General features: G+C 45.7%; 8 non-coding genes across 8 annotated transcripts; 1 reads left to right on the forward strand and 7 right to left on the reverse strand.

Annotated features, from left to right (window-relative positions):
• Positions 1 to 337: 337 nt before the first annotated feature.
• Trnat-agu (transfer RNA threonine (anticodon AGU)) lies at positions 338 to 409 on the reverse strand. The gene has a single exon. It is a non-coding gene; the product is annotated as a tRNA-Thr (tRNA).
• Positions 410 to 747: 338 nt separating this feature from the next.
• Trnak-cuu (transfer RNA lysine (anticodon CUU)) lies at positions 748 to 820 on the reverse strand. The gene has a single exon. It is a non-coding gene; the product is annotated as a tRNA-Lys (tRNA).
• A 1,034-nt stretch (positions 821 to 1,854) lies between these two features.
• On the reverse strand, positions 1,855 to 1,926 carry Trnat-agu (transfer RNA threonine (anticodon AGU)). Its single transcript has one exon. It is a non-coding gene; the product is annotated as a tRNA-Thr (tRNA).
• A 679-nt stretch (positions 1,927 to 2,605) lies between these two features.
• Trnat-agu (transfer RNA threonine (anticodon AGU)) lies at positions 2,606 to 2,677 on the forward strand. The gene has a single exon. It is a non-coding gene; the product is annotated as a tRNA-Thr (tRNA).
• A 1,439-nt stretch (positions 2,678 to 4,116) lies between these two features.
• On the reverse strand, positions 4,117 to 4,188 carry Trnat-agu (transfer RNA threonine (anticodon AGU)). The gene has a single exon. It is a non-coding gene; the product is annotated as a tRNA-Thr (tRNA).
• Positions 4,189 to 5,637: 1,449 nt separating this feature from the next.
• Positions 5,638 to 5,709, reverse strand: Trnat-agu (transfer RNA threonine (anticodon AGU)). Its single transcript has one exon. It is a non-coding gene; the product is annotated as a tRNA-Thr (tRNA).
• A 1,451-nt stretch (positions 5,710 to 7,160) lies between these two features.
• Positions 7,161 to 7,232, reverse strand: Trnat-agu (transfer RNA threonine (anticodon AGU)). Its single transcript has one exon. It is a non-coding gene; the product is annotated as a tRNA-Thr (tRNA).
• A 7,190-nt stretch (positions 7,233 to 14,422) lies between these two features.
• Trnat-agu (transfer RNA threonine (anticodon AGU)) lies at positions 14,423 to 14,494 on the reverse strand. The gene has a single exon. It is a non-coding gene; the product is annotated as a tRNA-Thr (tRNA).
• Between the last annotated feature and the right edge of the window lie 386 nt (positions 14,495 to 14,880).

Genomic DNA, 14,880 nt, shown 5'->3' on the forward strand with positions numbered 1-14,880 from the left:
TGTCGCCAGTCCCGGCGTTTCTTAGACACGAGCAAGTTCCGGATGTGTCTCTGGAGTTGCCGGTGGCGTTGTAGTGTGTCCCGGTCACGCGTGTGGAGGAAGGCACGGTAGAGACGACGGGATTCTCGAGATATGTGAGAAATACATCTATAAAATATATTTCAGACTGCCCCGTCCCACCTTATGTTGTACCGCTTTGGCAAATGCTTTATCTGCGCCTTTCGCCTTAATCACATCTGAGAGTAATTCTTAATAAAACGCATCTCGCTAATTGTTCGTCATCCCAGATACTGTTTGCTATAAGGCCACGACGCGCAACTGCTATCCAAAATCCGTCTGCCTCCTGTGAGGATCGAACTCACGACCCCTGGTTTACTAGACCAGTGCTCTGCCACTGAGCTAAGGAGGCGCGGCCTAGCGGTACTTTTGCGTACTTCGTCCTTACGGTCGTCTGGATCATCAGACTTCAGCTGACAACACTTCATATTACCGTCGAATATTTGCAGCTATGGCGACCCATTACTGCTTGGCTACCCATCTGACACGTAAACGAAGTGCTCTCCAAATAACACCACTTGCATTTCATAACATGTCTTTCATACATGTCTACTAAATCACCTTCACCTTCAAATACAGTTTCCTTGCGACTGACGGACACGTAGGCAAAGTTTAATGTTGCTATTTCCATTACATCACGTTAATCAGAAAAACGGTAATTTACATCTACAGAAGAACAAAATTTTGTTCCGCCCAGCGTGGGGCTCGAACTCACGACCCAGAGATTAAGAGCCTCATGCTCTACCGACTAAGCTAGCCGCGCTGCCTCGGTGAATACGTGCCGGTTAGCACGTCACACATTACTCGTATGGGTTGATTGGTCCCATACAGAACCTCTCCATGTTGCCTAATGTTTTCCTAACGTCACACTCGTCACGTTGTTCACTTTTATCTCATAATCATTTCTGAGAGGTAAAAGAATTGCATGACAACCTGCAGAGCTAGTTTCGTCAAAATTAACACACGTACTTGATGTGACTCATAAGCCGAATGAGTTACTTTCCGACGTAGTTTTAGATTTGCAAGTGCCAGTCAAAAACTCGCGCGACGGCACTCTGCCAACCAATTCGCTGGTTAACACCGGTCTTGTTGTGCGTGTTTCAAGCTCAAGAGCATCTCCAAGCAGAAAATGGTCAACAGCAACATTCACACTGTTTCGTACTGCTCAAGTGCTACACTAAAACGGTATGTTTCCTTTTCAGAACTGGAAAAACACCAGCATGAAAGGAATCGAACCCGCAATCTTCGGATACGAAGTCCGACGCCTTATCCATTAGGTCACACGGTCACTGACAAGCAAGTGTAACTTATATACGACTCATCTCAAAACGCTAACACCACTGAGGAGTTGTGTTTTCGTTCTACACAGCCGCTGCCCCTTGCTTTTTCCCACCCATTTGATACATTCAACCTGTTACGAGCCCAACCAAATATAGACTGGGAAACTAGACCCCACACTTTGTGCATTCGGAATCGATGGCAGGGCGTCCCTCGCCGCATTTGCTACGATGGCCATTTGCTACTTCTGCAGAAGTAGCGGCGGCGACGACGACGACGACGACGACGACGACGACCGCGAAAGGCTCTGAGATATGTGAGAAATACATCTATAAAATATATTTCAGACTGCCCCGTCCCACCTTATGTTGTACCGCTTTGGCAAATGCTTTATCTGCGCCTTTCGCCTTAATCACATCTCAGAGTAATTCTTAATAAAACGCATCTCGCTAATTGTTCGTCATCCCAGATACTGTTTGCTATAAGGCCACGACGCGCAACTGCTATCCAAAATCCGTCTGCCTCCTGTGAGGATCGAACTCACGACCCCTGGTTTACTAGACCAGAGCTCTGCCACTGAGCTAAAGAGGCGCGGCCTAGCGGTACTTTTCGTACTTCGTCCTTACGGTCGTCTGAATCATCAGACTTCAGCTGACAACACTTCATATTACCGTCGAATATTTGCAGCTATGGAGACCCATTACTGCTTGGCTACACATCTGACACGTAAACGAAGTGCTCTCCAAATAACACCACTTGCATTTCATAACATGTCTTTCACACATTTCTACTAAATCACCTTCACCTTCAAATACAGTTTCCTTGCGACTGACGGACACGTAGGCAAAGTTTAAAGTTGCTATTTCCATTACATCACGTTAATCAGAAAAACGGTAATTTACATCTACAGAGAAACAAAATTCCCTTCCCCCCAGCGTGGGTCTCGAAACCACGACCCTGAGATAAAGAGCCTCATGCTCTACCGACTAAGCTAGCCGCGCTGCCTCGGTGAATACGTGCCTGTTAGCACGTCACACAGTACTCGTATGGGTTGATTGGTCCCATACAGAACCTCTCCATGTTGCCTAATGTTTTGAAATGCAAGTGGTGTTATTTGGAGAGCACTTCGTTTACGTGTCAGATGTGTAGCCAAGCAGTAATGGGTCGCCATAGCTGCAAATATTCGACGGTAATATGAAGTGTTGTCAGCTGAAGTCTGATGATCCAGACGACCGTAAGGACGAAGTACGCAAAAGTTCCTCTAGGCCGCGACTCTTTAGCTCAGTGGCAGAGCACTGGTCTAGTAAACCAGGGGTCGTGAGTTCGATCCTCACAGGAGGCAGACGGATTTTGGATATCAGTTGCACGTCGTGGCCTTATAGCAAACAGTATCTGGTATGACGAACAATTAGCGAGAGTCGTTTTATTAAGAATTACTCTCAGATGTGATTAAGGCGAATGGCGCAGATAAAGCATTTGCCAAAGCGGTACAACATAAGGTAGGACGGGGCAGTCTGAAATATATTTTATAGATGTATTTCTCACATATCTCAGAGCCTTTAGCGGTCGTCGTCGTCGTCGTCGTCGTCGTCGTCGTCGTCGTCGTCGTCGTCGCCGCCGCCGCTACTTCTGCAGAAGTAGCAAATGGCCATCGTAGCAAATGCGGCGAGGGACGCCCTGCCATCGATCCGAATGCACAAAGTGTGGGGTCTAGTTTCCCAGTCTATATTTGGTAGGGCTCGCTGCCTCGGTGAATACGTGCCGGTTAGCACGTCACACATTACTCGTATGGGTTGATTGGTCCCATACAGAACCTCTCCATGTTGCCTAATGTTTTCCTAACGTCACAGTCGTCACGTTGTTCACTTTTATTTCATAATCATTTCTGAGAGGTAAAAGAATTGCATGACAACCTGCAGAGCTAGTTTCGTCAAAATTAACACACATACTTGTTGTGACTCATAAGCCGAACGAGTTACTTTCCGACGTTGTTTTAGATGTGCAAGTGCCAGTCAAAAACTCGCTGTGACGGCACTCTGCCAACCAATTCGCTAGTTAACACCGGTCTTGTGCGTGTTTCAGGCTCAAGAGCATCTCCAAGCAGAAAATGGTCAACAGCAACATTCACTCGGTTTCGTACAGCTCAAGTGCTACACTAAAACGGTATGTTTCTTTTTCAGAACTGGAAAAACACCACCATGAAAGGAATCGAACCCGCAATCTTCGGATAAGAAGTCTGACGCCTTATCCATTAGGCCACACGGTCACTGACAAACGATTGTAACTTATATACGACTCATCTCAAAACGCTAACACCACTGAGGAGTTGTGTTTTCGTTCTACACAGCCGCTGCCCCTTGCTTTTTCCCACCCATTTGATACATTCAACCTGTTACGAGCCCAACCAAATATAGACTGGGAAACTAGACCCCACACTTTGTGCATTCGGAATCGATGGCAGGGCGTCCCTCGCCGCATTTGCTACGATGGCCATTTGCTACTTCTGCAGAAGTAGCGGCGGCGGCGACGGCGACGACGACGACGACGACGACGACGACCGCGAAAGGCTCTGAGATATGTGAGAAATACATCTATAAAATATATTTCAGACTGCCCCGTCCCACCTTATGTTGTACCGCTTTGGCAAATGCTTTATCTGCGCCTTTCGCCTTAATCACATCTGAGAGTAATTCTTAATAAAACGCATCTCGCTAATTGTTCGTCATCCCAGATACTGTTTGCTATAAGGCCACGACGCGCAACTGCTATCCAAAATCCGTCTGCCTCCTGTGAGGATCGAACTCACGACCCCTGGTTTACTAGACCAGTGCTCTGCCACTGAGCTAAAGAGGCGCGGCCTAGCGGTACTTTTGCGTACTTCGTCCTTACGGTCGTCTGAATCATCAGACTTCAGCTGACAACACTTCATATTACCGTCGAATATTTGCAGCTATGGCGACCCATTACTGCTTGGCTACACATCTGACACGTAAACGAAGTGCTCTCCAAATAACACCACTTGCATTTCATAACATGTCTTTCACACATTTCTACTAAATCACCTTCACCTTCAAATACAGTTTCCTTGCGACTGACGGACACGTAGGCAAAGTTTAAAGTTGCTTTTTCCATTACATCACGTTAATCAGAATAACGGTAATTTACATCTACAGAGAAACAAAATTCCCTTCCCCCCAGCGTGGGTCTCGAAACCACGACCCTGAGATAAAGAGCCTCATGCTCTACCGACTAAGCTAGCCGCGCTGCCTCGGTGAATACGTGCCTGTTAGCACGTCACACAGTACTCGTATGGGTTGATTGGTCCCATACAGAACCTCTCCATGTTGCCTAATGTTTTCCTAGCGTCACACTCGTCACGTAGTTCACTTTTATTTCATAATCATTTCTGAGAGGTAAAAGAATTGCATGACAACCTGCAGAGCTAGTTTCGTCAAAATTAACACACATACTTGTTGTGACTCATAAGCCGAACGAGTTACTTTCCGACGTTGTTTTAGATGTGCAAGTGCCAGTCAAAAACTCGCTGTGACGGCACTCTGCCAACCAATTCGCTAGTTAACACCGGTCTTGTGCGTGTTTCAGGCTCAAGAGCATCTCCAAGCAGAAAATGGTCAACAGCAACATTCACTCGGTTTCGTACAGCTCAAGTGCTACACTAAAACGGTATGTTTCTTTTTCAGAACTGGAAAAACACCACCATGAAAGGAATCGAACCCGCAATCTTCGGATAAGAAGTCTGACGCCTTATCCATTAGGCCACACGGTCACTGACAAACGATTGTAACTTATATACGACTCATCTCAAAACGCTAACACCACTGAGGAGTTGTGTTTTCGTTCTACACAGCCGCTGCCCCTTGCTTTTTCCCACCCATTTGATACATTCAACCTGTTACGAGCCCAACCAAATATAGACTGGGAAACTAGACCCCACACTTTGTGCATTCGGAATCGATGGCAGGGCGTCCCTCGCCGCATTTGCTACGATGGCCATTTGCTACTTCTGGAGAAGTAGCGGCGACGACGACGACGACGACGACGACGACGACGACGACGACCGCGAAAGGCTCTGAGATATGTGAGAAATACATCTATAAAATATATTTCAGACTGCCCCGTCCCACCTTATGTTGTACCGCTTTGGCAAATGCTTTATCTGCGCCTTTCGCCTTAATCACATCTGAGAGTAATTCTTAATAAAACGCATCTCGCTAATTGTTCGTCATCCCAGATACTGTTTGCTATAAGGCCACGACGCGCAACTGCTATCCAAAATCTGTCTGCCTCCTGTGAGGATCGAACTCACGACCCCTGATTTACTAGACCAGTGCTCTGCCACTGAGCTAAAGAGGCGCGGCCTAGCGGTACTTTTGCGTACTTCGTCCTTACGGTCGTCTGAATCATCAGACTTCAGCTGACAACACTTCATATTACCGTCGAATATTTGCAGCTATGGCGACCCATTACTGCTTGGCTACACATCTGACACGTAAACGAAGTGCTCTCCAAATAACACCACTTGCATTTCATAACATGTCTTTCACACATTTCTACTAAATCACCTTCACCTTCAAATACAGTTTCCTTGCGACTGACGGACACGTAGGCAAAGTTTAAAGTTGCTTTTTCCATTACATCACGTTAATCAGAATAACGGTAATTTACATCTACAGAGAAACAAAATTCCCTTCCCCCCAGCGTGGGTCTCGAAACCACGACCCTGAGATAAAGAGCCTCATGCTCTACCGACTAAGCTAGCCGCGCTGCCTCGGTGAATACGTGCCTGTTAGCACGTCACACAGTACTCGTATGGGTTGATTGGTCCCATACAGAACCTCTCCATGTTGCCTAATGTTTTCCTAACGTCACACTCGTCACGTAGTTCACTTTTATTTCATAATCATTTCTGAGAGGTAAAAGAATTGCATGACAACCTGCAGAGCTAGTTTCGTCAAAATTAACACACATACTTGTTGTGACTCATAAGCCGAACGAGTTACTTTCCGACGTTGTTTTAGATGTGCAAGTGCCAGTCAAAAACTCGCTGCGACGGCACTCTGCCAACCAATTCGCTAGTTAACACCGGTCTTGTTGTGCGTGTTTCAGGCTCAAGAGCATCTCCAAGCAGAAAATGGTCAACAGCAACATTCACTCGGTTTCGTACAGCTCAAGTGCTACACTAAAACGGTATGTTTCTTTTTCAGAACTGGAAAAACACGACCGTGAGAGGAATCGAACCCGCAATCTTCGGATAAGAAGTCTGACGCCTTATCCATTAGGCCACACGGCCACTGACAAACGATTGTAACTTATATACGACTCATCTCAAAACGCTAACACCACTGAGGAGTTGTGTTTTCGTTCTACACAGCCGCTGCCCCTTGCTTTTTCCCACCCATTTGATACATTCAACCTGTTACGAGCCTTACCAAATATAGACTGGGAAACTAGACCCCACACTTTGTGCATTCGGATCGATGGCAGGGCGTCCCTCGCCGCATTTGCTACGATGGCCATTTGCTACTTCTGCAGAAGTAGCGGCGGCGACGACGACGACGACGACGACGACGACGACGACGACCGCGAAAGGCTCTGAGATATGTGAGAAATACATCTATAAAATATATTTCAGACTGCCCCGTCCCACCTTATGTTGTACCGCTTTGGCAAATGCTTTATCTGCGCCATTCACCTTAATCACATCTGAGAGTAATTCTTAATAAAACGCCTCTCGCTAATTGTTCGTCATCCCAGATACTGTTTGCTATAAGGCCACGACGCGCAACTGCTATCTAAAATCCGTCTGCCTCCTGTGAGGATCGAACTCACGACCCCTGGTTTACTAGACCAGTGCTCTGCCACTGAGCTAAGGAGGCGCGGCCTTGCGGTACTTTTGCGTACTTCGTTCTTACGGTCGTCTGAATCATCAGACTTCAGCTGACAACACTTCATATTACCGTCTAATATTTGCAGCTATGGCGACCCATTACTGCTTGGCTACACATCTGACACGTAAAAGAAGTGCTCTCCAAATAACACCACTTGCATTTCATAACATGTCTTTCACACATGTCTACTAAATCACCTTCACCTTCAAATACAGTTTCCTTGCGACTGACGGACACGTAGGCAAAGTTTAAACTTGCTATTTCCATTACATCACGTTAATCAGAAAAACGGTAATTTACATCTACAGAGGAACAAAATTCCGTTCCGCCCAGCGTGGGGCTCGAACCCACGACCCTGAGATTAAGAGCCTCATGCTCTACCGACTTTCTTTTTTTTTTTTGTGGGCCTCCCATCACCCCTTTTAGCCCATCCTTGCGCTCTCCATAATTCGCCTTCATCGGCGTCGGCTTCTCACGCCATGTACATAACCATAAACTGATGAGACAAGGTTAATCCCTTTATCGTGGAGAAACAAATATACCCCTTCTTTGGGCTTATTGATAATGTGAAAAAAGAATGAAGTCTTTAGTAGGTAGAAACAGAAGTTATGTTCAATTTATTTCCTTCTTCATCGCTGTTTTTTTGTTGTCACACTTAAAGCAAATAGGCTTCCTTGACAAAGAAACGTCAGAGGGCATTCCGAAACTGCCTCTTCTCTCTGAAAATGCTTAAAAAACAAACCATATTCGGTGAGAAGCAACTATTTATAATCGCTTCTTGAAAAATAAATTAATAAACGTTGAACTCAAAGAACGTCAATTCCGGTAAAAACTAAAATAATTTTTTTTTCCACGATTGTAAAGTAAGTTAGTAGTGGTGAACACTCTCTTACGTTTGTCTTCTGTGTCCGCAGATATTTCTTATTAATTCTTTTACATCAAGTTCTTGATTAAAAAATTTGCGTATGTTTCTTTATATTTACTAGTCTTCAGTAACATGTGATGCTCAGTTAGCAGATAGATCCAAAAATCCTCTTGGCTTTTCTCTTCCTTCGTGAAGAGGTAATGTACCTTTGCCGCTTTCAGCCAATTGACTGCGTTGCGTTTCGTGTTAGGAAAGGGTACATCATCCGGTGTCAAAAAGTCCGCAGGCGTTATAGCGTTAGGTGACGTTCGAAGGATGAGTGCCAGCTTTCGTCGGACATTCAGCCATATATCTTTAACCTTGTCACACACGAAACGATGTTCTTCGTTATCAATTAAACTACATGTTGCACACAAAGGCGAATCCGCTAAGTGGATCGTATGAAGTTTCGAGTTTGTTGCAACTTTCCTATTTACAACAAAGTACCATGTTGCTTTCAGATGAGTAGCTAAGTTACGGTTATGAATATTTGCCCATATCACTTTCCAGTTAGAACATGGATAGTTTTGTTCTATTTTGTTGTTCTTCTTTTCTCCCATCAATTTGCCATATATTTCTTTTACGTTTGTCATGTCTTTTTCCGGAATTCTTGAACGTAGGTAGCTATATTCTATTAAAAACCATCGTAAATGGTAAAGTCCGCTCGGTATGTGCTGCACATTAATGGGTGGAGAGAGGTCATCTGGAGCTATTTCAGATAGCAAGTGCGCGGCGATACAGCTGCCGGATTGTCTCCATTGTTGAAACGTATTGGAGATGTACAGAGCCTGCGACTTTTTAGTAACATTCGTTAAGTTTAAGCCGCCATTATTAGTGGCGAGCGTCAGAGTGTCATACTGGATTTTAAATATGTGGCCACGGCTCACAAAATAGCCTATTGCTGACATAATTTGTTTGGCGATGCCGGCGGGTATTGGCAGTATCTGGGCGACATAATTGACTTTGGAAGTAATAGAGACGTTCGCTAAAGACACTCTCTGAATTTCATTTAATTGTCGAATACTATGTGTCCGTACACTAGCTCGTATGGTAGTTAGTACTTGTCTATAGTTGGCCGCAATAGTTTGACGTATATTTTTTCGGAAATCAATGCCGAGACACTTCAAGGCTGTTAGCTCACGTAACTGACCGTGTGTGCGCATGCCAATGCCACGTCCGATATTGAATATGCCGGACTTGGTTTTGTTTAACCTCGCGGCTGACGCTCGTTCGTAGTTTTCTATTATGTGCATTGCCGTCTCGACTTCCGCTACATTCATAACGAGAAACCCAACATCGTCCGCATAAGCTTTACATATTATTTTGTTTCCTCGTATTTGCAATCCTTGTAACCGCTGAGTCAAGGTAGCGAGCAAAGGTTCGATGGCCATGGCAAAAAGTGCCATGGACAACGGACAACCTTGCCTGACGGAACATGCGATCTCGACTGGCCGGCTAGGCTGTCCATTTATGATGATTCTGGAGGAGTTATTCGTTACCAAACGTCGTATGAGGTCAACGAATCTCGGCGGAAAACCCATTGCGCCTATCGTTTTCAGGAGGTAGGAGTGGCTGATCCTGTCGAAGGCTTTATCGAAATCTAACGACACGATGGCACATTTTAGTCGACATACTTCTGCTATTGAAATTATGTCGCGGTAGTCGGACAGCGTCTGCTGAATTTTCCTACCCTTGCCCACGCTAGACTGATATGGGCCGGTGACGCTGGCCATTACATTTTTAAGTCTGTGGGCTAAGAGCCGCGAAAAAATTTTATAGTCACTGTTCAGCAGAGTGATTGGTCTCAAATTTCCAATTTTCTTGCCAGCCGATTTTTTTGCGATTAACACTATCATACCTTCGCGAAAATCTTTCGGTATCTCCTTATTGAGGTTCAGAAGTTCATTACAGATGCATGTTATTCTATGTTTTATATGTTCCCAGAAGACTTGATAAAATTCTGCTGGTATGCCGTCAGCTCCAGGGGATTTATTTTTTGCACTTTGATAGACAGCATAGTGTACATCGTCTTCGGTCGCCTCCGCTATTAGAGCTTCCGCGTACGCGTTACCAACGCGTCCTTGCAGGTGGGTCAGTAAATCGTCCTGTGCTTTTTCGTCTACCTCTTTATGTGAAAACAAGTTGTCGAAATGGGTTAGTATTTCTGCTTTTATGTCGTTGTGCATTGTCAAGGTGGTTCCATTATCAGTTTTAAGCTCCGTCAGTATTTTGCGGAATCCTCGTTTAGTTTCACGAATCACATGATATACCGAAGTGGCTTCTTTTTGCGCCACAGTCTCTGCTCTTGACCTTATTTGGTATCCTTCAAGCTGTTGTCGCCTTAATGTCAGTATTTTTGCCTTCATTTTTTTAATTCTCCCATGGTTCCCAATAGCTGTAGCACCTTGCAGGTAGAGTTCTCGGAGACAATGAAAGTAAAATTCTATCGTTCTTTTCCGCCAAAAGCTCTTCTCCCGGGAGTAGTTGATGAAACATCTCCGGATCTGAGGTTTGGCGCATTTAAGCCACCAATCCAAAGTCGAGTGGTAAGAGATGAGTTTGGTCTCGCAGGGTCTCCAAGTGGTGAGAAAGGCTTCTCGAAAGGCAGGATCTTTTAAGTGTGAAACATTAAGTTTCCATGGCCCTTTATATCGACAGGTTCCTTGTCGTTCCAAATTTAATGTGCATATATATGCAGCGTGGTCTGAAAAAATGGTTGGCCAAACTTCAGACTGCAGGATGCCGTGTTTCAGATTGGGCGAGAAATATATTCGATCCAACCGGCTCGCTGAATGATTAGTGAGGTGGGTAAAGCCGGGTGCCACGCCGTGCTTTTGCTCCCACGAATCAGTTAAACGGAGGTCGGTGACGATGCGTTCCAGGTCCGGCGATTTGCTGTAGTTCGGAGTTTGGTCTTTGGCATGTATGACACTGTTGAAGTCGCCTCCAAGGATGGTATGGGTGCAGTGTACACCAAACAAAGGAACAATTCCCTCCTTAAAAAACTGTGCTCGTTGGCACCGATTGGTAGAACCAGATGGGGCATAGACATTAATAATCCTGGTGTTATAAAGCGTGCCGGCAATGCCTCTGCCGTTAGGCAGTTTTGTTACGTCTGTAATGACGACGCCCTCTTTGAAAAGAAATGCGGTACCCAAATCACATCCAATTCCAGGATTGACTATAGCATTATACCCCTGTATGAAGGCAAGTTTGATGTTTGTTACTTCTTGTAAAAACAAAATGTCCACATCAGCTGCATACAGGAAATATTTTAAATTTTGTAAATTAAATGGGCTACAAATTTTATTGATGTTCAGCGTAGCGATCTTATAGGCCTGCAACGGAACTACGTTAGCCAAGACGGGAGTGTAATTAGGAAAAACTCTGGCAACATATCATTTCGAAAAAACATTAAGAAATCTGACCCGAGAGACATGTGGACACAAGTCAGTAAAACTGTTCAGACTAGAAATATTCATGACTTGGGAAGGGATCAGTCGGCTTCTCCGTGTCTGGGACAGTATCCGTCGCGGCGATGACATTCAAGACGACGTCATCTCGTGGTGTGGCCATCGTGGTGACTGTAACGGTTCCTGTGATGTCCATAATTGCGTCCTCCTTTGTAGTGTCGTCGACATCGTCTGCCCACGGATTCGACAGCTCTGTCATCGGTTCGTCATTAAGTGGTGCACTATATTCAGGTGTTTGCTGGTGATTTTTATCTTCGGTTCGGGTAATTGCTACGTCATCGGAGGGCAAACTGGCAGAACCTGAGGTACTATCCAACGACACAGGGTCTTCGTTAGATGACTGCTGATTGCACTGCAAGTTCTCAGATGCAGATTGACGTATTTTGCCCCCTATTTGCTTCGCCTGTTCACGCAGTTGTGGTGCAGTGTGCTCTGCACCTTGACGCGCGATCCTCCGTTTTTTAGATTTCTTGGGAGATGCGTCTCGTGGTGGACTTTGGACGGTACCTGAAGAAGCCTCAGGTTGCAAAGTAGTACTACTCGAAGTGACTGACGCCAGGTCTGATTTCATTGCACTTGACGGGCTGTGGTCAGTGCCTAAGGCAGCTGCAGGATTCGGAGGAGCACCACTAGAAACGGCTGGTTGCGAGTCCGTTTTCTGTACACCTGATACGCTTTTGATAACTCCTAAAGAAGCTCCAGGATGCAGAGGAGCACTACCCGAAGCGACTGAGGTCGCGTCCGTATCCATTGCCTCATTGGGCGATTCCACGGCGACAAGGGCAGGAGCAGATATGTCTTCGCAGGAGGGTTGAGTGTCTACAGATGCTACACCTGAGTCGGTCGGTTGGTCGGTCGCTTGTGGGTCGGTATTCGTAGTAACTTCGGGGGGCGCAGTGGCACTTGCAAAACCGCGCGCTACGGCGACATATGTCACGGGCAGCGTTGACATAGCAGGGGGCCTGACGGCATCGCCGGCAGGCAGTTGCGCCACTCGCCTTTGAACACATTCTGCACGAACGTGGCCTGGTAAATTGCAGACAGCACACGTTTTCGGTTGGTAATCATACATCACAACAGCTCTATATCCGCCGACGTTTATAAACGACAGAATGTGCTTCTGCAATTCGACTTTTAATTGGCGCACACCATTCAAAACAGGTAATTTGTGTGCAGCAGACCACCGTTCGGGAATATTACTCAACACTTTCCCATATGGAGCAATAACAGCATTTATCTGGTCACTTGTAATTTCAAAGGGAAGTTCAAAGACTCGCATGGTCCGAATACCTAGACCAGCATGGGCAACGGTAACCTCCCCAACATTTCCGTCAGTATGTTTAAATTTCAGAATGCCACCACAAGATCGAACTATCCTTTCACACAATTCTGGACTGGCATGTTTCACAAAACCACACTGCTCATAATCGAGAAATGTATGCCGATAATATCATCAAGTCCTATTTTAACAACATCCTCTAACCACTGTTCAACATCAAATGACCTCGGTCGGACAAAGTTTCGATCAAACGTGAATTTCAAAGTATCTTCTCGTTGCGGTTGCGACATCTCTTAATTCTTTTTCATGTCGACACAAATACTATAGACAGCGACGCGTTGCAGCAAGAGCAGAGACTTACCACGCGGAGCTAACGCAGCACAGCACACAGCACGGCACGTCCGACCTCCAGCGCAGCCGCTGGCTGAATAGGACTGAGCTAGCCGGCTACCTCGGTGAATACCTACCGGGTAGCACGTCACACCGTACTCAACTAAGCTAGCCGAGCTGCCTCGGTGAATACGTGACTGTTAGCACGTCACACAGTACTCGTATGGGTTGATTGGTCCCATACAGAACCTCTCCATGTTGCCACATGTTTTCCTAACGTCACACTCGTCACGTAGTTCACTTTTATTTCATAATCATTTCTGAGAGGTAAAAGAATTGCATGACAACCTGCAGAGCTAGTTTCGTCAAAATTAACGCACATACTTGATGTGATTCACAAGCCGAACGAGTTACTTTCCGACGTTGTTTTAGATGTGCAAGTGCCAGTCAAAAACTCGCGGCGACGGCACTCTGCCAACCAATTCGCTAGTTAACACCGGTCTTGTTGTGCGTGTTTCAGGCTAAAGAGCATCTCCAAGCAGAAAATGGTCAACAGCAACATTCACTCGGTTTCGTACAGCTCAAGTGCTACACTATAACGGTATGTTTCTTTTTCAGAACTGGAAAAACACGACCGTGAAAGGAATCGAACCCTCAATCTTCGGATACGAAGTCTGACGCCTTATCCATTAGGCCACACGGTCACTGACAAAGTATTGCAACTTATATACGACTCATCTCAAAACGCTCACACCACTGAGGAGTTGTGTTTTCGTTCTACACAGCCGCTGCCCCTTGCTCTTTCCCACCCATTTGATACATTCAACTTGTTACGAGACCTACCAAATATAGACTGGGAAACTAGACCACACACTTTGTGCATTCGGAATCGAAGGCAGGGCGTCCCTCGCCGCATTTGCTACGATGGCCATTTGCTACTTCTGCAGAAGTGGCGGCGACGACGACGACCGCGAAAGGCTCACAGATATGTGAGAAATACATCTATAAAATATATTTCAGACTGCCCCGTCCCACCTTATGCTGTACCGCTTTGGCAAATGCTTTATCGGCGCCATTCGCCTTAATCACATCTGAGAGTAATTCTTAATAAAACGCCTCTCGCTAATTGTTCGTCATCCCACATACTGTTTGCTATAAGGCCACGACCCGCAACTGATATCCAAAATTCGTCTGCCTCCAGTGGAGATCGAACTCACGACCTCTGGTTTACTAGACCAGTGCTCTGCCACTGAGCTAAAGAGGCGCGGCCTAGCGGTACTTTTTCGTACTTCGTCCTTACGGTCGTCTGGATCATCAGACTTCAGCTGACAACACTTCATATTACCGTCTAATATTTGCAGCTATGGCGACCCATTAATGCATGGCTACACATCTGACACTTAAACGATGTGCTCTCGAAATAACACCACTTGCATTTCAGAACATGTCTTCCACACGTCTACAAAATCACCTTCTCCTTCAAATACAGTTTCCTTGCGACTGACGGAGACGTAGGCAAAGTTTAAAGTTGCTATTTCGATTACATCACGTTAATCAGAAAAAACAGTAGACAAACAGAGTAAAATAACAGAAGCCGTTCACAGTGGTGCAGTCAAGTTAAAAGTGATTCACACAGCACATAACGGAGAG

Source organism: Schistocerca gregaria, chromosome 4 (genome assembly GCF_023897955.1).
Source record: "Schistocerca gregaria isolate iqSchGreg1 chromosome 4, iqSchGreg1.2, whole genome shotgun sequence".
Lineage (NCBI taxonomy): Eukaryota > Metazoa > Arthropoda > Insecta > Orthoptera > Acrididae > Schistocerca > Schistocerca gregaria.